This window comes from Panthera tigris, chromosome D3 (assembly GCF_018350195.1).
Source record: "Panthera tigris isolate Pti1 chromosome D3, P.tigris_Pti1_mat1.1, whole genome shotgun sequence".
Classification (NCBI taxonomy): Eukaryota; Metazoa; Chordata; class Mammalia; order Carnivora; family Felidae; genus Panthera; species Panthera tigris.
In genome coordinates, this window is record NC_056671.1 from 38,858,853 (window position 1) to 38,882,970 (window position 24,118).

At 40.3% G+C, this 24,118-nt stretch overlaps 1 long non-coding RNA gene across 2 annotated transcripts; it reads right to left on the reverse strand.

The window, feature by feature from the left end:
- Window positions 1–602: 602 nt before the first annotated feature.
- LOC122232747 lies at window positions 603–6,897 on the reverse strand. Of its 2 annotated transcripts, XR_006210137.1 has the most exons (3): window positions 5,817–6,897; window positions 3,843–3,932; window positions 603–2,151 (listed from the first exon to the last, which is right to left on the reverse strand). It is a non-coding gene; the product is annotated as an uncharacterized LOC122232747 (long non-coding RNA). The 2 variants fall into 2 exon arrangements; XR_006210136.1 differs by lacking the exon at window positions 603–2,151 and having other exon boundaries at window positions 3,709–3,932.
- Between the last annotated feature and the right edge of the window lie 17,221 nt (window positions 6,898–24,118).

Consider the following 24,118-nt stretch of genomic DNA (forward strand, 5'->3'; position numbering starts at 1 on the left):
GCACGTTACAGACGTGCTTGCCGCCTCTTCTCAGAACTTACTAATGGAATGGAAAACGTAAAACAAACGTATCAATTGTGTACATGATATGAAGTATGGAGGATGATAGGATCAAAATTCAATCAAAGATTCAATAAGACTTCAACAGGCGATAAGAACAGGGTGAAAATTAACAGGGTAAAATTCTTAAAAAAAATTTTTTTTTGACACTTTCCACTGTTTCGTGAAGAACTGCATTTATAGATTTGATTTCTATTTTATTCTTTATTTTTTTAAAGTTTAGTTTTTAGAGAGAGAGAGAGAGAGAATGTGAGTGAGGGGCAGGGAGAGGGAGACAGAGAGAATCCAATGCAGACTCCCGCACTGTCAGCGCAGAGCTGGACGTGGGGCTTGATCTCATGAACCGTGAGATCATGACCTGAGCTGAAGTCGGATGCTCAACCGACTGAGCCACCCAGGCACCCTAACAAGGGGAAAATTCTAGAGAGAAATTTAAAGTTATGCGTTTAGGTTCATATCGTGCAGTGGTTCCCTGACCAATGTCAGGGAAATGTAACTAAAACCAAAATCTCTTGTTAACCTAGAAAAACTCTCCTTAAAGGTAGAGGAGAAAGAAAACAGGTTTATTATTGAGTAAACATTAAACCAGAATGTGGATCACAGGAAAGCCACTAAAAAAATGGCAAAGACAGGAAAAAATCCCACCCATTTTTTTAGGCAGGCAGATGAACCCATCACAACCATCTTCTCAAAATAAACAGTAACTAATTCTCAAGAAGCCTGATTGTCTTCATACAAAGGAAGAATAAATTTCTCATATGTTATGACATAAAATAGGTTTGTAATTTGGAGCCAGGTACTTTCTGAAGTTAACCTCTGATTCTCCCAGCAAACTGGCACCTAGGCGCCCTGTCTTCCCTGATGATTACATTTCAAAGTGATGGCTCCAAGTCCCATTTCAAAGAGAAATTCCTGGATTGTTGAGAGAACAAAGGGCCCACTTAGCCTTTAAAAAGATTCCTGCACATTTCAGGAGGCAGAGGAAGAGCATACAATGATAGGTCTTCTCAAGTAAACGCTTTCTTTTTTCTTTGCACCAGGGAGAATTAAATATTTTTCTTCTGATTTGTTTTATCCTTATGCCAACGGCATCAGCATCACCTAAGAACTTTAATTAGAGATGCAAATGCTCAGATCCCAACCCAGGCCTACTCAATCAGAAACTCTGGAGATCAGACCCAGCGATCTATGATTTTTAATAAGCTCCTCAGGGGAGACTGATGCTCCCTCACGCTTGAGAATCGCTGCACAGGACAGCGGACAGCGGGCCATTTGAAAGGGGTCTAGGGAAGATGAAGAATTTTATTTAACTTGAGTTCATAATTATCTGCAGTTTGCATTACCTGCTCTGCTAGCAAATTACCTTTAATTAATTGGCACAAAATCAAGATGTCTGAAATAAAGAGATTGAATGAATTACACTTTAGCTAAGACAGTCAAATCTTAACTACTTGCATAAGAGGGAAATAAAAGCAAAAGCATTACCAATAAAATAAAATAAATAAATGCTCATTTGGCTCTGGAGTGCATTCTCTAACTTAATATACAAAGAGTTGCCTGATTTTCTGGCAACTCAAAATGCTCAAACCAAGTAAAGCTATAGAGCGAAACTTATATAGGGAAAACTTATATAGAGAGAAACTAAACAATTGTGCAACTTTTTTTCACATTGGACCCCTTCTTAGGTTCACCTGGCTCTCTACAGGGGTGTGAGGGGGGCAGTCTATCTTTTATCAGTACTCCTCAATTTTGGATGTCGATTTGGAATCACTTGAGGATAAAAAGCCACACTGTCAAAGCGGTCTCCAAAGCAGCAGGTGAGGGAGGAACAGTGGATTGTTGGGGTGCATCGGCTCACATAAGCAGTCTGGGCAGTGAGCTCCACACCCCCCCACCCCACTTCCTCAGCATGGGCAGAACCAGACATGGACCCAGAGGAGAGTTTCACTTTCATGAAGAGAAGTGCAGAAAGCTTGAGGTTGGAGGCTGCCCGCATCCTGGAAACTGTCCTCTAGCTTGGGCCTGAGGACAGTCGAGCTCCTTGTGCACGCTCTGAATTTGTACTTTTATTTGAAAGACCTGCAAATAGACCTGTGAGAGGGTAGACTGTTAGCTTTGTGTTCTAGAGAATTACCAAGATCAGGAAGTGTTTTGCATATTGTTGGTGCTGAATTAATTTTTGTTGGATAAATGAATACAGTTCTAGAAAAAAAATTGTAATTCTTACAATCAACATAATTTCAGTTTTGTCATCAGAGGCTTTTGGGGGGTCTTAACACTACCCAGCATGTAACAAAGTTGAGTGACTTAGTTGTTTTATGATAAAGCAGCGCAGACCTGATGTCTTATTATAGTCTTAAATTCTATCCCTCCAATTTAAGTTCATCGTGTCAAATGTGCATTCTGACATATAAATCTATAGTGTGAGGAGCTGAAGGACAAAAACTTCTAGAAGTATTAAGTGAAGGTGTCTTTAGATGACAGCATTTTGTAGTTTGCTGCTACTCAGGTGTACAAAATTGCAATGGACTTTCAAGCCAATAATTACAGGACTTATCCCAAAACATCTTTTAATTATCCAGTTGTTACTGCTGGTGTTGATCCCCTGTATTCGTGTTAAGTCATCCCATTAAGAACCTTCTAAAGCTAATCCCCTACTATTAACTCTTAAGTGGCGGTGGAAATGGGACAGTAAGTTTATTCTCCTCAGTGAGGCTTCAGAGAAGGGCCACTGGATGAAATGAAAACAGACTGCTTTGCCTCTTTGCTTTTCCTGTTGAAGCTAGTCAGGACTGTAAAAGTGCTTGTACTTTAAAATACTTGGGTCTCTATCGGAGGGAAGTGGTGTGGTTCTGAACGGTCAAATAGGACTCCTTTGGAAGTCTCATGAATTGCTATGTCGGGCAGAACTCACACAGTTGTGTATTTAAAATATACAAGATGTATCAACTTGGACTTGGACTTATAACTTCGAGGTTTAATCCTCTCCCTTAAGGGTGAGAAATGCTGGGCAGAAAATTAACACCTGATGCAGGTGGTCTAGTGGTCAGAACAAGTATGACCCCCTTGCTTACTAATCATGCATCCATGGGCCAATTTCCTGCACTGCTGGCTTGTATGTAAAAATCTCCCTTCCAATGTCATGTGTGAGGTTAGCTGTGTCTAAATTCCTCCTAAGTACTGAATAAATATCTTTTGTCTGGTGGGGGGGGGGTTGAGTTGGTGGGGAGGGAAAGAGGAGAGCTTCAGAGATCCAGCTGAAGTTCTAGCACAGGGATGGAGGTGAATTGTTTGGAGCAGTTTGAAATGTCATTTAAAGAGTCTGCTTTATGAACAGTCTTTTTTTTTTTTTTTTTTCTTCGTCTTCATGTCAGGTGTCTTTATTGGAGATTGTTTACCATGGCTTCTATTTGGTAGCTGCTTTTTGTTCTTTTATTTTTTATTTATGTTTTTTATTATCCAATTCCACTATAATTAATGTTGTTATATGAGCTTCGACATACGTGTAGTGATTCAACAATTCTACACATTACTCAGTGCTTATCACGATAAAAGTGTACTCTTAATCCTCTTCGAGAAGAGTCTTTTATACCTCAAATTTGACCTGCTCCTGAATGACAGCCCTAATGAATTGGTTTCTGTGGCCACTGAAACAAACAGCATTTATTATGCCAAGAGTTCCTGAGGAAGTCCACTTAAAGTGAGGCTGGTGGCATTTGATTTCTTACGAGTTCCGGATTGTCCTGTTTTAGACTCTCCCCCACGTGTCCTTGGGCACACACCTGCCTCTGTCCTTTGTTCCCATCATGGATGTACTGCAGTTTAGCCAGAAGAACTTGGATGTAGCAGTTAAAGCCAGGTAAATGGAAAATCTGGAATTAAAAAGCAAATATGAGGAGCTCCACAAGCAATGCCTGGAGATGGGGGAAATTATGGATGGATTTTCAGGGGCTGTACCTGAGGTGATGGAGGAGGGTGAAACAGAAGGAGCTTGCCAAAGCCAAAATCTAGGTCTCAAAGGAAAAGATCCACTTACTATAGACACGAACTCCACAAAAAGATCTTTCTCTGAACTTTTCAAGAGATTTGAAAAGCGCAAGGTGACTGAAGGCTGTCCCAAGAATGAAGAAGTGTACTGAGCACTACATATTATGAATTGAAATGTCAGGCCAAAGATATCAAGCAATAAAGGCCCACACAGAAGAGAAATTCAACCTAGCAGATAAGGAAATGGCTCAGGTCTGGAGGAGGGCTCCAGTGTCCTGTTGGCCCTCTAGGTGAGCCTGGCAAGGGACCAGATACAGAACCATGCTTGGAGACCATTCAGCAGAACGCTAAAGAAAATGATGAGCTGATCATAATTGATCATAAACTGATCCGTTATGATCTGATTTCAGAGGTGGAAAAATCTGATGTGGAAGTCACTGACCTGTGGCCTTCTCTCCCCCCATCCTATCTTTCTATGTAACTATAAGAAAGCCTCATGTGCTTTCTTCTGTTTTTAGATCTCAATGATCCTCCCCCCCCCCAAAAAAAAGGGTAGAAAACTAAGTATGAGACATTTTGACTTCCGAGTTACATTTTCTTCCAGCTGTATTTGACTTATTAAATGTTGATGCTGGCCTTTCCTTAAGAAGTTTTTGTATACTATCAAATATGTGAGATTTACTGAAAAAATATTTTGGTGCCATATCTTATAGACTTTTTTTTCCTTGTGAAAACAAAACAAAACACTCCTTTGAACTATCAGTCAACATGTCCAAGATTCATTGTGTTAGTACATATATGCTGCAAAAATGTGGTATATAAAAGATCCTGTTGAGGGGACCAGTTTCCTTATAAACTCCTATAATGCTAACCGGCAATGATAAATATAATTGTTATAACCTGTCTTTTAATCATATCTCACAATCTTACAAAACTATAGAGGTTTTTACTACAGTCCTAAGGTATATAAATTGTCCATAAAAAAGGCAGTGATGAGTTTTTCAACTCTTCCTCCTTCCTCTCTTTCTTACTCTCTTTCTAGAGAGCGAGAGAACACACACGTGTGTGCATGCAAGCAGAGTAGGGGCAGAGAGAGGGGGAGAGAGAGAGAGAGAGAGAGAGAGAGAGAGAGAGAGAGAATGAATCCTAAACCTAAGCAGGCTGTGCTCTGAAGGAGCACATTGGGCCCTGCACTGACAGCGGGGAGCCTGCTTGGAATTCTCTCTCCTTCTCTGCCCCTGCTCTGCTCACTCCTCTCTCAAAATAAATAAGCATTAAAAAAACAAAACAAAATAAAACAAAAACCTTTAAAAGGAAAGGCAATTCCAGATTTTCCTCACTAGGGGGTTTCAAGAACCCCTTTGGCAACAGGACGTCTGGATCTTCCTTTTTCTTCCCTTTGACCCCATGAGAGAATCACAGAATTTTGAACCTAAATTTAATAATCAAGCCATGTCTTTAATTATAGAAGAAAAACTGAGGCAAAATGTGTAATTAAAAAAAAAAGAGTGCTAAGTAATTTAATATAATAAAGCCAAGTGGCTCTACTTTAAAGAATGTACCATCTTTTTTTTTTTTTTTTTTTTTTTTTTTTGCCACAAGTCATATGCATCTTTAAAGAATCAGTAACAAATCTAAAAACTGTTTAAGTTGGGTTCTGCCTCCTTTGTAAGCTGCACATGTTTTTAACTCATTCACTATGGGGTAAAAAGTTAAAAAGACCATGAAAAGAATCCAATATGCACCCTTCACATGGAATATGCACTTACAATTTTTTCTCAGGACAAAATCGTGTTCCTGAAGTCACATATTTTGTCGTCTTCATCTCTGCCTTTCCTGTTAACACCTAGTACTGGGCATGTGGTAATGTTAAGACTTATATGTAAGGTCTTAAAAGTAAACACTTTTTCCATGTAGTGTCCAGCGCCTGGGTTTCTCTGCCCAAAAGGCACGATCTAGGAGACTTGTGGTTTCGGAACAGAAATGAAGCATGGAACCAGTATGGAAAGCTGGTTCCTGCGGGAGAAATGTCAACTTGGCTGCCAGGCTCACTAACCCTACAAGCTGTCTCCTGGCCTGAGCTATCCAGAATCAGAGAATCAGTCTCTACAGAGGTGTGACAAACCCAGGCACTTCCTAGGTTGGCCCTGATTTTCAAAGGCGGTCAGCGGCAATCTTCAGAGACGGCAGGTGGCAGAGGGTGATCCTGGGGGGCCTGTTCAATTTCTAACAGGTCTCCTCTGACAGCTGGGCAGGGTACAAAGGCCGTGGGGCTGGCCAGAACAGGAGGCGGACAAGCTTCCAAGCGAGGAACGGGGCCCAGCAGCTGGCCACTAGAGAGCTCTCCGGAACCAAAGCCGAGGGAAGAGGCTCGAAGCCTTCTTTTCTACTCATTCCGGCCAACGGCCCGCTCCGGCGCGTCCACGAAGCGTCCTAATGAGCCAGGATGGGGCTCTCCCTCTCGATGTAGGATACTACCCACTCCTCGGCCGCTCCAGTGAGGCGGCTGATTAGAAATACCACCTTCACGGTGTCGCTGGAGAATCTGGCCTCGAAGAACCTCAAGGAAGAGGCTGCTTCGATAAAAAGTCGGGAAGCCGGGAGGAATTACATTAAACGTTTCGGGCATGGGGCAGGCAGGCGGGCGGGCGGACGCACGCACCTAGGCCAGCAGCTTGGCCGTCTCGCACAGACGCCGCCGCACCCGGTCCGTGAGCTCGTGGCGCTCCCCGCGCAGCGCATAGTTCGGAGTCAGGAGGGCCCGCATCCTGACCATCAGGGCATCCGTCACCGCCCGCCGCCCCGCTCCCCTCCCTGCTCGGTCCCAGCCGCCGCGTCGCCGGAAGTGCGTGTCGGCCTCGGGGAAGGGGGGCGGAGAACGGATCCCGGCAGCGGGTCCTCGCGGGGCGGCCCCGCGGCTCGGGCCGGGTCTAGTCCCAGGGCCGAAGGCCGGTGGGCGGGCTCACCGGAACTAGCGGCGGGGGGAAGTGCGAACCCGGAGCTCCGAAGCCCGCGGGCGGGAGCGGAAGGAGGAAATCTGGGGAAGACGGGCGCCGCGCTCGGCGGAGGAATCTGAGTGCTTGGCAGCGCGCTTGAGCCTCGCGCCGCTCCCTCCGCGGGATGGGCGCGCAGGTGCTTAAAGGGAAAGCGGCCGGTCAGGCCGCCGCGCACAAGTTGGCTGGCTGCGGTCTCCCCCTGCTCATCGCCAAGATAGTATAGTCCTAATGTTTCCTGAGCGTGTTCCGCGTTCCTGGTTCTTCACGTGTCAGGCTCAAAGCTTGACAGCTACGGGGAGGCGGTTCTCCGTATCTCCAGAAGAGACTACACGGGGGGCGGGACTGGACGGGACGAAGAGCATCCGTCTCTTTCCTATGGAGTTTCTTCTGTGCGAGGCGCCGTACAGAATCCCATCCAATCCTCCGGACTCTGTTAACCCCCAACTGTTTTTCCTGGAAGCCCAAAGGCAGCTCGGGGAGTACACAGATTTTACTCCGCCTACAAAATGGGTGGAACACTGGGAAGAATGTTTCCTGAGTGCCAGGTCTTTGGACGCGAACTTAACCTTCAGGTGGTGGGCAGGGTTCGTAGATGGGAAAGGACCACGTTTAGGTTAATGCTGTATATATTTATGGCAATGAAGGGAAAGTATACCATCTGCTTCAATTCAGCCACCATCTACAGTGCTGGTTGTGAGCACTGCCTCCCTCCTGTAATAAGACTCTGCTCTGACCCACCTAAACAGACTCATTTTTTTCCATCCATGTTGATATATATACGAAGTAGAAAAGGCTTCAACTTTGTGTGCGTCTGCAACTAGCAATTTGTTAAACGATCACCAGCTGCATGTTGCCTTACGACGTGGAAAGCTCTGCCAAGAACCACTCTCAGACCCTGGGACCCCAGGTCTTTGTCCTCCTTTATCCAAACGTGAGCCCCTCAAAGATTGACCCTGTGGACCCTCCCTTGCCAGAACCACCAGAGGTGAAATAGGGTCGAAAATTTCGGTAGCGTAGTTCAGGGACTGAGAAATTTAAATAACATCTTAGAGGAAACATTTTTTTAAAGAACATGGTTTTTTCCTTTTTTTTTTTTTTTTTTTTACTTATTTTAAAATTTTTAATATTTATTTATTTTTGAGAGAGAGAGCGCAAACAGGGAAGGGGCAGAGAGAGAGAGAGACAGAAATCAAAGCAGGCTTCAGGCTCTGAGCTGTCAGCACAGACCCCTATGCGGGGCGGGAACTCACCAACCACGAGATCATGACTTGAGCCGAAGTCCCACGTTTACCCCACTGAGCCATCAGGGGGCCCCTTGAATTTTTAGAGATGAGAACTAATACTTTATGCCAGAAGCTTCCTCATGTCATTTACGTGGGTATAGTAGGTTTTGATTCTGGCTTTTAAACTGATTTATTTGGTATTTTACTGTTAGAGATTACTTTTTATTAATAAAATAATTATTTCCTAATGAGACTACAGGCATTGAACTGTGTTAAAATACTTTCAAAAGCAAAAAAAAAAAAAAAAAAAATACCTTCAAAAGCAAAATGCCAAACTAGGTGAATTTTAATGTATCTCGAGAAAGAAAAATATATACAACAAAAAAGTTATCAATGGGTGGTAAAACTTTTATTGTATATGTTTTTGTATTTTTGAAGTGACTATTGATTTTACAATTAAAAAACAATACAATTAATTAAAATAAAAAGTTAAGGAAATATAATAGAAATGCTTTCCATCGTTGACATGCTAGTTATATAAAGGGAATTTTGGAAACCACAAAGGATGGAAATAGAACTTAATTCTGATTGCATTTCAGATCTCAGCTTAATCTAGAGAACATGTAGTGTTCTTGTAATCCTTTATAGCTAGAAATTGATTTTTTTGTTGAGGAAAAAGATAATATGTCATCATATTCACTTCATCTAAAAAAGGAAAGCCATTTACTGAGTCAGTATAATTTACAGAATTTCTCTGGAGCTACAGATAGAATCAAAATGTCATTTAAAGTTTCAGAGCCAAAATGAACTCTTACTTTGGCCTCAATATGAGATTTATGAACCCAAATACAAGACTGGGCAATCATGCTGAAAATACTCAGGATGTGCCCTGCTATTAACTAATGAAAGCCACATATATTCTTTTCCAAATACCATACATTACAAAATACATTAAAAAACTACATTGCCAGACATATGATAGATGCTTAATAAATATATAATGTATATATTTAAGTTATGAAATTTACTAATAAAGCAAACAATCTTGAATGACTCAGGTTAAGACTTGGATTGTGGAATTTACTATGTGATATTCTCCTATCCTGTCTTCCTGAATTAACCAATATCCTGAAGTTTGTTAATCATCCTGACTTTTAAATATGTGTAGTTTATATTTATCTATACCTATAGATCTATTTGCTTAGCATTGCTTATTTCTGAACTTATAGAAAACTTGTATCAGATTGCTTTAGATTACTGCAACTTGGTTCGCTTATTCAAAATTATGTTTCTAAAATTGCTTCAGGGGTGCCTGGGTGGCTCAGTCAGTTAAGCATCAGACTTTGGCTCAGGTCATGATCTCGTGGTTCATGAGTTCGAGCCCCACATCGGGCTCTGTGCTGACAGCTCAGAGTCTGGAGCCTGCTTCGGATTCTGTGTCTCCTTCTCTCTCTGCCCCTCCCCAGCTCATACTATGTCTCTCTCTCTCTCTCAAAAATAAAAATACTTAAAAAATTAAAATTGCTTAAAATTGTGCCATTCATGCATTAGTTTGGCTTTTTATGAACTTTATTTATTTATTTTGAGAGATATAGGGAGAGGGAAGGAGGGGCAGAGAGAGGAAGACAGAGAATCCCAAGCCGGCTCCACTCTGTCAGCAATAAGCCGAACGTGGCACTCCATCCCACGAACCTCGAGATCACCACCTGAGTAGAAATCGAGAGTGGGATGCTTAACCAACGGAGCCACCTAGGTGCCCCTCGTTTATTTCTCTGAGTTGCTATACAATATACTGCTGTGTGAATGTACCATCATTCATGTGTGCATTTTCCTGATACTGGATATTTGAATTGTCTCTAGCTGTTTGCTATTACAAATGATAATATTATTATTGTATGTATCTCCTGGTGCACATGTTAAGAATTGCTTTAGGGTTACAATTAGGTTTAGGAGTGGAATTGCTAGATTAGAGGGCAAGTGGATATTAAACTTTATATGATAATGCTACATTGCTTTCTAAAATGATTGTACCAGTTACATTTTTACCAACACTTGGTATTTTCAGACCTCTTCAACTTGCCAATCTAGTAGGAGTAAAATAGTGTCTAATTGGTTCTTTTAATTTGCATTCTTTATTTTTGAAATATATTTGAGCAGCTTTTCATATGATTTTTGACTATTTACATTTCTTATGTGCCATGCTTGTTTACGAATTTTAGCTATTTGAGAGAGGTTGTTTTCTTTTCTTTCTTTCTTTCTTTCTTTCTTTCTTTCTTTCTTTCTTTCTTTCAAGTGTAACTGACAGAAATTCTACTGTTATACAAAAATTATAGTGTTAGTTTCAGTACATCACAGTGATTCGATACTTTTTGTATAGTATGAAATGATCCCCATGAAGAGTCTAGTTATTATCCATCACCATACAAAGTTATGATATTATTGGCTATATTCTCTATGCTGTATATTACATCCCCATGATTATTTTATAACTGGAACTTTGTACCTGTTAATCCCCTATATCTCTTTCGCCCAATCCCCAAGCCTACCCCCTCCAGTAACCAACAGTTTATTTCCTTATGAATCTGTTTCTGTTCTGTTTGTTTTCTCTTTTAGACTCTGTGTTTGAGTGAAATCATATGGTATTTGTCTTTCTCCTTATTACTTATTCACTTGACATAATGCTAAGCCCACCCATGTCATCACAAATGGCAAGATTTCATTTTTTATGACTAATATTTTATATATATATATATATATATATATATATATATATATATATATATATATATCACATAGTTTTTATCCATTCATCTATGGATGGAATCTTAAGTTGCTTCCGTATCTTGACTATTGTTAAGTGATGCTGCAGTGGACATAAGGGTGAATATATCTCTTCAAACAGATGCTTTCATTTACTTCAGATAAATACCCAGAAGTGGAGTTCTTGGATTGTCTGGTAGTTCTTTTATTTATTTTATTTTATTTTTTTTATTTTTAAAGGAATCTCCATACTGTTTTTCAAAGTGGCTGCACAATTTACATTTCTACCAATAGTGCTTGAAAGTTCTCTTTTCTCCACATCCTCACCAACACTTGTTATTTTTTGTTTTTGATAATAGCCAATCTGAAAGATATAAGGTGATATCAAAATCAGCTTTGATTTATATTTCCCTGATGATTTGTGATGTTGAGCATTTTTCAAGTGCCTGTTGGCCATATGTATGTCTTCCTTGGAAAAATGTTTATTCAAGTTCTCTGCCCATTTTAAATCAGATTGTTTGTTTTTGATGTTAGGTTGTGTGAGTTCTTCACGTATTTGGATATTAACCCCTTATCTGATGAATGATTTGCAAGTATCTTCTCCCATGCAGTAGGTTGCCTTTTTGTTTTGTTGATTGTTTTCTTTGCTGTGCAAGGCTTTTTAAAATTTTTTTAAAAATGTTTTAAATTATTTTTGAGAGAGAGAGGGAGGGAGGAAGAGAGGGAGACAGAATCTGAAGCAGGCTCCAGGCTCCAAGCTGTCAGCACAGAACTGTGAGATCGTGATCTCAGCCGAAGTCGGATGCTCAACCAACTGAGCCACCCAGGTGCCCCACTGTGCAGAGGCTTTTTATTCTGGTGTAGTCCCAATTGTTTATTTTTGCTTTTGTTTCCCTTGCCTGAAGAGACATCTCCATATATATGTTGCTAAGGCCAATGTCTATGAGATTACTGCTTAGGTTTTTCCTTTAGGACCTTCAGGTCTCACATTTAGTTTTTTTAATCCATCTTGAGTTTATTTTTTGTGTATGGTATAAGATAGTGGTCCAATTTCATTCTTTTGCATATTGCTGTCCGGTTTTCCCAGCACCATTTGTTGAAGTGACTTTTCTCAGCATCGTATATTCTTTCCTCCTTTGTCATAGATTAATCGATCATATGATTGTGGGGTTATTTTTGGACTCTTTACTCTGTTCCGTTGATCTATGTGTCTACTTTTGTGCTAGTGCCATGCTGTTTTGATTACTACAGCTTTGTATTATATCTTAAAATCTGGGATTATGATACCCCCAGCTTTGTTTTCCTTTCTCAAGATTGCTTTGGCTATTCAAGGCCTTTTGTAGTTCCATACAAGTTTTAGGATTCTGTTTCTAGTTCTGTGAAAAATGCTCTTGGCATTTTGATAGGGATGACATTGAATCTGTAGATTGTTTTGGGTAGTATGACATTTTAACAATATCAGTTCTTCCAATCCATGAGCATGGTGTAGCTTTTCTTTTATGGTTTTGCATGTTATTGTAAATGGAATTTTTTTCTCAACTTTTCTTTTTGGGCTATTCATTCCTAGTGTATGGAAATACAACTGATTCCTGTATCCTTCAGCTCTGCTAAATCAATTGCTATTTGATAAGTTGTAGTAGTTTTTCTTTGGATTCTTTGGAGTTTTCTATATAGAGGATCGTGTCATCAGCAAAGGCAGGTACTTTTACTTTTCAATTTGTATGCTTTTATTTCTTTGTCTTGCCTAATTTCTCTGGCTAGAACTTCCAGTACAATGCTGAGGAAGTGGGGAAAGCAGGCATCCTTATCTTGCTCCTGATTTTTGAGTGAAAACTTTAGTCTTTCACCATTAAATATGATGATTGTTGTGGTTTTCCATATAAAGCTGTCCTTTATCAGTTTAAGGAAATTTCCTTGTTTTCCTAGTGTGTTATGTGTTTTTTTTTAAATCATTAAAACCTGTTAGATTTTGTCAAATGCTTTTTTTTTTCTTTAACACTTTTAGAGAGAATGTGAGCATGAGAGAGGGACAGAAGGAGAGAGAGAGAGAGAGAGAGAGAGAGAGAGAGAGAGAGAACCTTAAGAAGGCTCCACTCCCAAGGCAGAGCCCCATGTGGGGTTTGATCCCACAGCCCCAGGATCATGACCTGAGCCAAAACCAAGAGTTAGACACCCAACCGACTGAGCCACCCAGGTGCCCCTGTCAAATGCTTTTCCTGCACCAGTTGAGGTGATCATGTGTTTTTTTTCCCCCTTCATTGTATTAATGTGGTATATAGCATTGTTTTTCATATATTGAACCACCTATACATTCTTGGGCTACATCCCACTTGGTCATGATGTATAATTATTTTGATATTCTGCTGGATTTAATTAAATAGTCTTTTTTTCTGAGGATTTTTATATGTATATTCATAGGGGACATTTCTTGAAGTGCCTTTGGTAATAGGGTAAAATTGGCCTCATAGAATAAGTTAAGGAGTGTTCCCTTCGGTTCTTTTTTTGGAAGAGTTTGATGGGTATTGGTTTTAATTCTTTTTTAAATGTTTGGTAGAATTCACAAGTGAAGCTATTTGGTCCTGGACTTTTCTATGTTGGAGGATTTTTTTCTTTTCTTTTTTTTTTCAAATCACTGATTTAATGTCTTTACTTGTTAAAGGTCTATTCAGATTTTCTATTCCTTCTTGAGTCAATTTTGGTAACTGTATGTTTCTAGGACTTTGTGTATTTCATCTAGGTTATCTAGTTTTTTGGTGGACAGTTACAGTATTTTATTTTTAATTTTTTTATTTCTGTAGAGTTGGTTGTAATGTCCCATTTTAATTTCTGATTTTAATTATTTCCATCTTCTCTTTTTTCTTTCTTTGTCAGTCTAGTTAAGGGTTGTCAATTTTATTGATTTTTTCCCCCTAAGAACTACCATATTATTTCCTCCTCTTGTTTTTCTATTTCCTATTTCCTTGATTTCTGCTCTAATTTTCATTATATCCTTCCTTCTGCTCACTTTGGGTTTAATTTACTCTCCTTTTTCTAGTTTCTTAAAGTGTGTTATGGTCTGAATTGTGTCCCCTCAAAATTCATCTGTTGAAGACCTAAACCTGAATGTGGCTGTATTTGATAATAAGGCATTTAGGGAGGTGATTAACATTTAATGACGTCATAAGTATTGTTACCTTTCTCTGGAGAACCCTGACTAATACTTTCTTCTTTTATTCATTTCTAAATCTTCAATCGAGGGTATATTCATGGATATATTCTTTTTTTTTTTTTTTTTTTTTACGTTTATTTATTTTTGAGACAGAGAGAGACAGAGCATGAACGGGGGAGGGTCAGAGAGAGGGAGACACAGAATCTGAAACAGGCTCCAGGCTCTGAGCTGTCAGCACAGAGCCCAACGCGGGGCTCGAACTCACGGACTGCGAGATCGTGACCTGAGCGGAAGTCGGCCGCTAAACCAACTGAGCCACCCAGGTGCCCCCATGGATATATTCTTACAGGAAAATATCTTTGAAGTGTTTTCTACCAAAAAAAAAAAATTCCTCATAACAAGAACCAGGATAATAATTTCTTGTGTGTGTATGGTTCTACTACCTTCTCAAGATATTTTAAAAGGCTTAAGAAAAAAATACATTGAATGACAGTACATGACTCCTTTGGACAGGGACAATGTTTGAGTAGAGGATGTTAAATTTATTAAAAGGGGTGTGTGTGAAAATTGCCATTTTCAGGACTGGCAACTTCGAAATTTGTAGACAAACTGGCAGGCTGAAGATTCCAGTATGAGTTGATGTTGTAGCTCTGAGTTCAAAGGCTGAAAGCTTGGGCAGAATTTCTATGTTGTGGGCTAGAAGGAAGCAGAATTCTTTCTTTGGCAAACTTTGGACTTTTCTCTTAAGATCATCAACTGATTAAATGAGGCCTACCCACATCACAGAGGGCAATCTGCTCACCTTAAAGCCAACTGATTTGAAATGCTAATCATAATCACATGAAAAAAAAAATACCTTCACAGCAACACATAAACTAGCGTTTGACCAAATAACGGTCACCATCGTTTTGCCAAGTTGACGCATAGAATCATCTGTGTAGAAATTCGATCATTTTAGAATAATATTTGAAGATATTCAAAGAGATGGCCAAAACAAAAGTGGGAATTTATGAGAATTCACCTTAATGTTGGTTTTATTTGATTTCTATTTCTATTAGAAAACGAATCAGGAATATTTCCAAACAGCCACTTCCTTTAGGCAAGTAAATGAATAACCATGCCCCTATCTAGTAAGGAGTTAGTCAGAATACATTTGAAACTACCGGAAGCCATTATGACAAAGGCCGCTGCAACTGTCAAATAAAGGGCTGTTTCTGCTGTTGAGGATGCGCCCTTTATCACTTGCTCACTCTCTTTGGGGGATCATTGACAGTGACTCAGACTGTGAATCAGGAAGCAAGATGTCCCCCGATGTCACATTAAAAAGACTTGTGAGACTTACAAACTACAGGGGTTTGATGAATGGATAGACTATGGGATTGAAATAGCATTTTTAAATGAGTATATTTTTCTTGCAGATGTCCTTGGGAGACAGTTCTTCTGCTTCCTGGAATTGGCTTTGTTTTGACATGGGCCCCATACTAAGGTAACAGCCTCTTTTGATCATTTGTCAGCATGTCAGGAACCCCAACTACATTCACCAACCTTTTGGATTTGTTAGGGGCATCAAATGAATAATGCATGTGAAAGCATGCTGAAAGGGATCAAACATGAGAAGGTTGATGAGACAGGAGAGACAATGTCTGAACCAAAGAGATGATAAAATGTGTCAGAATTTATCAGGGGGCACTTGTTGGTTTCAAAGCTTTTACAATATTTAAATGAATTTTGGCATTTTAGGCAGGAGGGATGGTTTTATTGAATTTTAGAGGTTTCTGTATGGGAAGCAAAGCATTAAGGAATTCACTGAATTCAATCTTTACGTAGCAGAGGCAGTCATATGGCTTATATGCCTATGAGTTTAACAAGGGTAAGTCGTCCTTAGAAAGAATTCTAAAAGCAACTATTTTAGTTTATTGTATAGAGTAGCATTTATAAAAAAAATTTTGAGAAGTGTTCTCTTCTGATTCCTCTCTTTTTTCTGCATTCCTGTACATTCAGATACTCCCCGTCCTATGCCCTCATCTGTCCTTCCCCTATGCCCTCTCTGTTACATCAGTTTGGACCAAGGCTTCAGTGTCTTGTAGCCCCAAATTTTCCAGATCTTTGCTTCTTGCTTCCTTCTGATCTCTGGACCACTATTTCCAGCTTCTCGGAAGTGTCAAAAGAATTTATCTTACCTCTGCATCAGCTTCTGCTTCTGAATCTGTATTTTGGTATCACCATTGTATTAGTTCAGTTAACTAGCTCCCCTAGTTAAGTTAATCTCCAAATCCTAGTGGATTAACATAATATATGTTTATTTCTTACTAGTGCAAAGTCCAATGAACAGAAAAGGAACATGAGCTCTCCTTTCAGGAACCCAGGCTAACAGAAGTTCTTCTTTTCTTTTCTTTTTCTTTTCTTTTTTTTTTAATGTTTATTTATTTGAGAGAGAGCATTTGAGTGAGTAGGGAAGGGGCAGAGAGAGAGGAAGGGAGAATCCAAAGCAGGCTCCACACTGTCAGTACAAAGCCCAAGAGCCCAATGTGGGACTTGATCTCACCGCTGTGAGATCATGACCCAAGCTGAAATCAAGAGTTGGATGCTTAACTGACTGAGCAGCCAGGTGCCCCCAGAAGCTCTTCTTTCCATCATCCCCACACTGACATATAGCTGATAGGAGAAGAGAATGGAAGAAAGGCCAGGTGAGATTTTTATTGATTAAGACAAAATGGTGCTCATCATCTCCACTCACACTCCTTTGACCAAAATCCAGTCACACCTAACTGTGTGGGAGGCTCTGGTTGTGGGCTCAAAAGTAAGAAGAAATCATTTTAATGGGAATTTAAGAGTATCTTTCATAACATCTTCCCATTAAAATTAAAAACCTTCTCATCTTTAAGTTTCCCTTCTTTTGTAGCCATCAAATTCAGTAAGTAAATTCTACTCCACGTGATCTGTCTTCTCTTTTTAATTTTCGCTGTCACTATCCTATTCTGGACCTTGATCATTTCTTCTTGATACTTTGGAACAGTTTTCAAAATAACACTCTTGATTATGATCACTGTAATTCATCCTTCATGTTGCCAAGATTGTCTTTCTGTGATACCAAACTAATGATGTCACTCCAATGCTTAAATATGCTTCAAGAGGCTCAGGAGAAAATATAAACTCTGATAAGGGATCATTCCGTTTTCATGCCTCATCCTCTGTGTGGTGAGCATTTACTTATATACTCATTGCCTTTCTCTGGGGTCCCTACTCCCTAGAAGAAGAAACTAGTTACTTCTTCCTCAGTGATACTACATATCTCCAGAATAACAGGTAACACATTCTCAACAGATTTTAAACTTCACAAGGGCTTGCTGTCTGCTATGCTTCAAGGGCCAACAAATCTTGTCGCTTAATAAGCATTCAATAACCACTGAATGAATTGATTGTAGTTTTTTGTGTACATCCTGTATGCCTACTGGATTATATAAAAATTAAAGATGAAGATTATGCCTATTAATTTCTGAATTCTTTATGCCTGGCACATGGTTCGTACTATATAATTGTTACTGAATTGAGTAAAACAGGTCATAGGACACATGAGACAAAATTAATGAGGATGGTCGACTTAAGATGTAGTAAGAAATTCTGAAGAAAGAAAGCATTAGACATATACATGCAAATAATGCTGTTATTTATTTATGAAAAAAATATTTATGACTGCCAATTATGTGTCAAGATCGTCTTAGGTGCTAGGGATATGACAATGAATAAAAACAGATACAATTGCTGCTATTCTGGAGATTGTGACCTATGATTAGAGAAAACTGGGGCAAGCATACTGAAAGAAAATTAGTGTTGAGAGCACATGACAAGGGACCAACTTATACCGTGGAGTCAGAGAAGTGGGCCTTGAAGAAAAGGAATTTAAGGTGAGATCTGAAGCACATGAAAGTATTAACTAGGTTGAAGGGAGGGAATGGGGGCTATCACACAGGCAACAGGCAAAGTCTCTGTTAAAGTAAGTGTGGTATGTTTGAAGATTCAAAAAAATCCCAGCGTGTCTAGAGCACAGAGAGTGAGGGGGAGAGCAGTGCAAGGTAGGGCTGGAGAAAAAGGCAGGGACTAGACAGTGGGCCATGTTCCAAGTTTTGGTCTTCATCCTAAGAGCAATAGAAAGCCTCTGAAGCGCTAATTAACGGGGGACAGGATTACTTAGTTGTTTTGAAAAGATGATTCTGATTGTAGCTGGGATCAGAGTAGACTAGACGTGGGGAGACCAGTTAAAAGGCTACTGCAGGCGTCCTAGCAAGGGATGAAGGTAGCTTGGATTAGGAGAGTAGCAGGAGACAGGAGAGAAGTGGACAGCTTTGGGAGTTCCATAAAGGGTCGCACAGACAAGAGGTAGTGATGGATTGCACGCAGTGAAGGAACAGCTTTACGCTTTCATTTACTAAGTTAGGGAATATTGGAAGAGGATAGTTTCATTGTGGAGTCTGCCACTGTGGAGGCTGCCATCACCAATAACCAGAACCGTCCTTAGTCTCAGTTTCAACCAGTTCTAATGTTTCCAGCACACTCTCTCTAATTCCTTTACTCCAATGTTGTTTTTTTCCCCACCAGAACCTATAATACATTGATCTCTCACCGTTTCACCACAAGCCCACTTACATTCAATTCTCCTCCGTCTGTTCCTCACCTACCCTCAGGCTAGAGAAAAACTCAAAACCACGCTGAATGGGCTCAACTTAGGTGATCACTGACATCAAATGTGGCCATCATGCTGCCTGGAAATCATACTGGCTTTCACTAGAACTCAGTCTCCAGCTCTCCTTGATGACTGTTTCATACTGACCACACCCAAATCTTTCTTCTGCAGTCCTCACTCTAAGCTGAGGAGCTTGCATCCATTGCCCTGAGAAACACGCAATCAAAAGAGAACTTCCACAAACTCCTGCCACTACATCTCCCCATCTGCAGGTGTCTGTATTCATTTATGTCTTCTTTCCTTCTCTTACTCTAGATGAACTATACTTACCCCTGGCATAGGCTAATTTCCTCACCTGTAGTCCCATTTCCTCTTAGGATGGGACTACTCAAGGGCAAGGGCGATAACGCCGCAAACTCTCCCCACCCCTTCCCTGCCTCATCTCTTCTCTCCTTGACCGAAATCTTCTCTAGATCTCACTTTTCTCCCCAGCTAATGTCCCTTGCCTTCCCTTAACAGGGAAGCTCCTCAAAAGTTGTTTGTATTCACTGTCTCTGTTTTGTCTCCTCCAATTCTCTCTTGAACCACTACAATCAGACTTTCGTACTTGCTACTTTACTTATCCTGAATGTATCAAGGTCACTGCGACCTCTATGTCATTTTTCAATCCTTGTTTGACTTGTTGGTAGCATTTGGTATAGGGGATCACTCTTTTCAACTTGAAACTCTTTCTCTTGGTTTTCAGGTATCACACTCTCTTGGTTTTACACCCATTTCCCTGGATGCTACTCCTTGTTTCCTTTGCTGGTTCCTCCTCACCTCCCTGAGTTCTAAATATTGAGAGCCTATATCTCATTTCTTGGACCTCTTTTCTCTTTCCTTCTTTAGTGATCTTATCCAGGCTTATGGATTTAAATACCATCTATGGAACTGAAGACTCCCCAGTTTTTCTCTTCAGCCTAGACCTCTCCTTGATCTCTAGACTTGTATATCCAACTGGCTACTTGAGGACTCCTCTTGGATATCTAATATGTGTCTCAAATTTAACATGTCCCAAAATGAGTTTCTGCTCCTCGTTTCTGAACTTGCTCTTTCTGAAATCATCTCCGACTGAGTAAATGGAAACTTCATTTTTCCAGTTGCCCTGGCCAAAAACCTGGGGATTATCCTTGACTCCCCTCTTTTCTTCTCAAGCCCTGTATCTAATCCATCAGCAAATTCTGTTGACTCCATCTTCAAAATACATACAGAATCTGACCACTTTTGACAACCTTACTTGCTCATGCTTTGCTCCAAACCAGCTGGATTATTGCAGTAGCCTCCTAACCAGGCTCCCTGCTTCTGCCTTCACTCCCCATCTGGTCAGCTCTCACCCCTGCCCAAAGCCAGAGTGGTACTTCTAAAACCTAAGTCAGATCATATCATTTTCTCTGCTTAAACGCCTCCAATAGATTCTCATTTTATTTAGTGTAAGAGCCAAATTCTTTACTTATGCCTAAAGGCCCTATGTGATATAAACTTGTTAACATTATGATTTTACTTCCAGCTTTCTCCCTTATTCGTTCAGCCTCACATATGTGGCCTGATAGCTGTTTCTTGAAGACACCATGCCTGTTGCCACTTACAGGACTTTGCACATTTTGTTCCCTTTGCTCATGTGCCCACTCTGACTACTTTCTCAATGCTTTTAGAAAAGTCTTTTTTCAAATGTCACCTTCTTAGTGAAGCTTAACCTGATCACACTATTTAAAATTTCCAACTTCCTCCCAACATTCCCTATTCCCTTCTCCAACTTAATTTTTCTCCATAGCATTCATCCTGGTGAAAACAATGTATTTTCATATAGTTTTCCTTTCATTGATCTCCCCTCAAATGGAATGTAAACTCTGAGGACAGGAGCTTTGTCTGTCTCGTTCATTAATACATCATCAGTTCCTAGAACAGTGCTTGACCTACAGTAGATACTCAGTATTTATTAAATAAATGAATTGATAAATTCAAGTGCACATAGTGAGTAGGCAATTCAGTTTGTGAGTCTGGAGCTCAGAGAAGAGGTCTTCACTGGGGAATAAATTTAGGACTCATTGGCACATATCCAAATTGGCTCTGACCAATTTAGGCAACATTGCTAATAGTATCCCATCTTTACTTTTAAAAATGGTCTGGTTCAAATGATAAATTATATAATTCTCCTAAAAATGCATGATAATTGAAATCAGAGGACTGGAGGGGATTGACTACAGAAAGCCTATAAAGTAAAAAAGAAGAGGAACTAGGAAGAGCCCTTAGGTTCCCTAACTTTGAAAGACTCGTAGAGGAGGAAGAGTCTGAAAATAAGATTGGGAAGGAGCAATCAGAGAAGAAGGAGAAAAACCAGAAGAATGCACAAAAGAGAAAAGAGAAAAGAGTAGTTCAAAAGGGAAGAGCGTGGTCAGTAGAGTCAAAATCTACTGAGAAATCAAATAATATAAGGACTGAAAAAATACCTGTTACATCTTGGGAGTCAATAATAATCTCAGTAATAGATCTTTCGGTGGAGTGATTAGGGCAGAAGCCAGACTGATGAGATGGTAAGAGGAGAAACGAGGAAACGAATGAGTTATAGGAAGCTCGAAGATTTTGGTCGTGAATATCAGAAGAGAATGAGCAAATTCTGGATTACCCACTTAGCATACTGAGTTTCGTGCCTACAGCTCCTAGCAAAGTAGGAATACCAATATAAGACAGACTTGGAAAGAATGTAGTACTTGATAGTTTGAAGACAAGGAATTAAAGGAGTTATAATTAAAAAAACTCATAATTTTATTGGTTTTCTGTGAGTAATTTTAAAGTTTGCACTACATTTGTGCTTCAATATTGAGGTCCTCTGAACAATGTAATCCGAATATGGTTATAGGTGCCAGTAGGCAAGACATAAAGAAATATTGTTTTCTATTTTTGTTTGGAAGAGATTGGAGCTTGTTGAAATGTTGGTAGAAATGATCCAGATGAGAATACACTCCAGAATACACTGCTGGAGGGGGAAGAGAACATCGGTTGGTGGCATTTTATCTGAGGAGGTGGGAGAGAATTAGGTCTGCAGACGGATGAAGGATTGGCTTTACCTCTCTACTGTAACTGCACAGATGAAGACGAAGGAAAGGCTGAGCACATAGATAGCTGTGTTTGTAGACCTCATCAGGGAGGGAGAGAGCTTTGCTCTCAGAGTTCTTCAGTTGCTCTGAGAAGGAATGAGGGAGGTGTCTGGTGCTTAAAGCGGTTCCAAGAGAAAGTCACAGGCCAAGGAAACGCTGTTAAGGGTTCTTTTGAGGTTGGTGATCATGACTCATCAGTGCACATTTCTTCAGTCACCTAGGTGATGACAGGAAATAATAGACTTCTTCTTTGATTAAGCGAAGCTCACTGAGGGAAAAGCAGTTTAGAGATGGTGTTATCGTAAGTGACCAAATGGCCACTTCTTTTTTTTTTTTTTTTTTTTTTGCTATATAATGAGTCAACATATGCATGTGGGGAAGTAGGGATCATTTGGAGAAAAACTCTCTGGAAGACACTTAGTTTGTTTCATTTTATTTCTCCTTCAGGAATGAATGAGATGGAGTAGACCGTGCTTCTTACTGGACTGGGTGGGAATCAAGACACCTGGCTCACAGTTTTGGCTTTTGCTGCTGGCTAGCTTCTCTCTCGCTGGGGTCTGTTTTCTCATCAAAAAGCTACAAACAGATGATCTTATTTTCTTTCCACTTCAGAAATCTCCAAGTCTAGATTTGGCTTCCAACTGACAGGCAAGGATGTAAACCATAGACTTCTTTTAGAGTTGGGAGTGTACTTATAGATCACCTGAGTCTGAATTGAATTTGTGTTCCATGGTATTGGCATTCAAGGGGATCTGATGAACTTGAAACTTTTTGATGGCCAGAGTTTTGAATCCATTAGGAGATAAGGCAAAGGAATCGGGCAGACATAGATTAAAACATTGCCTTTATTGGGGCACCTGGGTGGCTCAGTCAGTCCGACTTCGGCTCAGGTCGTGATCTCACTGTTTGTGGGTTCGAGTCCCGTGTCGGTCTCTGTGCTGACAGCTCGGAGCCTGGAACCTGCTTTGGGTTCTGTGTCTACCTCTCTCTCTCTGCCCCTCCCCCACTCATGCTCCGTCTCTCTCTGTCTCCAAAATAAATAAACATTAAAAATCAAAAATTAAAAAAAACCACTGTCTTTATTACTGGTAAATCTGATATTGGAAAATGTGGCTTAGAGCTACATAGACATGAGCTTTTAAATACTGAGTTCCAGAATGAGACAGACTTGCCCACTGGAGTCATAGGCAGCACAGAAAATTGCAGACCTTTAAATACTGTCCCTGAGGATTATTTTCACATAGGGACACCGAGCAGAACAGGCTTTCTGTAGGCAGCCTCCTCCCTAAAGGTAAAGAATGAGGAAGGAGTAGTGCCATCAAGTATCAGGTTCTCTCCTGGATTTACCAATCAAGTAAGTTACTCCTCCTTAAGGGAGAAATACAGATGGGGTGAAGAGAGAGACAGAGGCAGAGAAAGGCCAAGAGTATGAAACTACGTCCTTCGCAGCCTCCTCTGTTGATTTATTCACATCTTCCTGAATTCTAAATATTGGAATGTTTCAAGGTTCAGTCTTGAGAATTCTTTTTTAAAAAAAAAATTTTTTTTAACGTTTTATTTATTTTTGAGACAGAGAGAGACAGAGCATGAACAGGGGAGAGTCAGAGAGAGGGAGACACAGAATCTGAAACAGGCTCCAGGCTCTGAGCTGTCAGCACAGAGCCCAACGCGGGGCTCGAACTCACGGACCGTGAGATCATGACCTGAGCCGAAGTCGGCCGCTTAACCCACTGAGCCACCCAGGCGCCCCTCAGTCTTGAGAATTCTTATCTATCCTATTCTCTTTCCATTTGGTCTCCTCTAGTCTCATGGCTCTAGATACTGATGATTCCCAAATTCATATTTCCAGACTGAAATACTTTGAACTCCAGAACCTCATCCTCCTTAGGTCTTTGCTCAAATGTGCTTTTCTCCATGCAGCTTTTTCCGACTCTCCTATGTAAAAGACCTAGGATTCTCTACCTAGAACTGTCTATCCCTTTATGCTACTTTATTTTTCTCCACAGTACTTATCACCCCAGCTATCACATATGCTTAGTATTTTGTTTGCCTATTCTCCACAGGCAGTGTCTGTACAGTGTAAGTTTTATGAGAGCAGGGTCTAGAATGTGCCTGGTTTATACTTATCA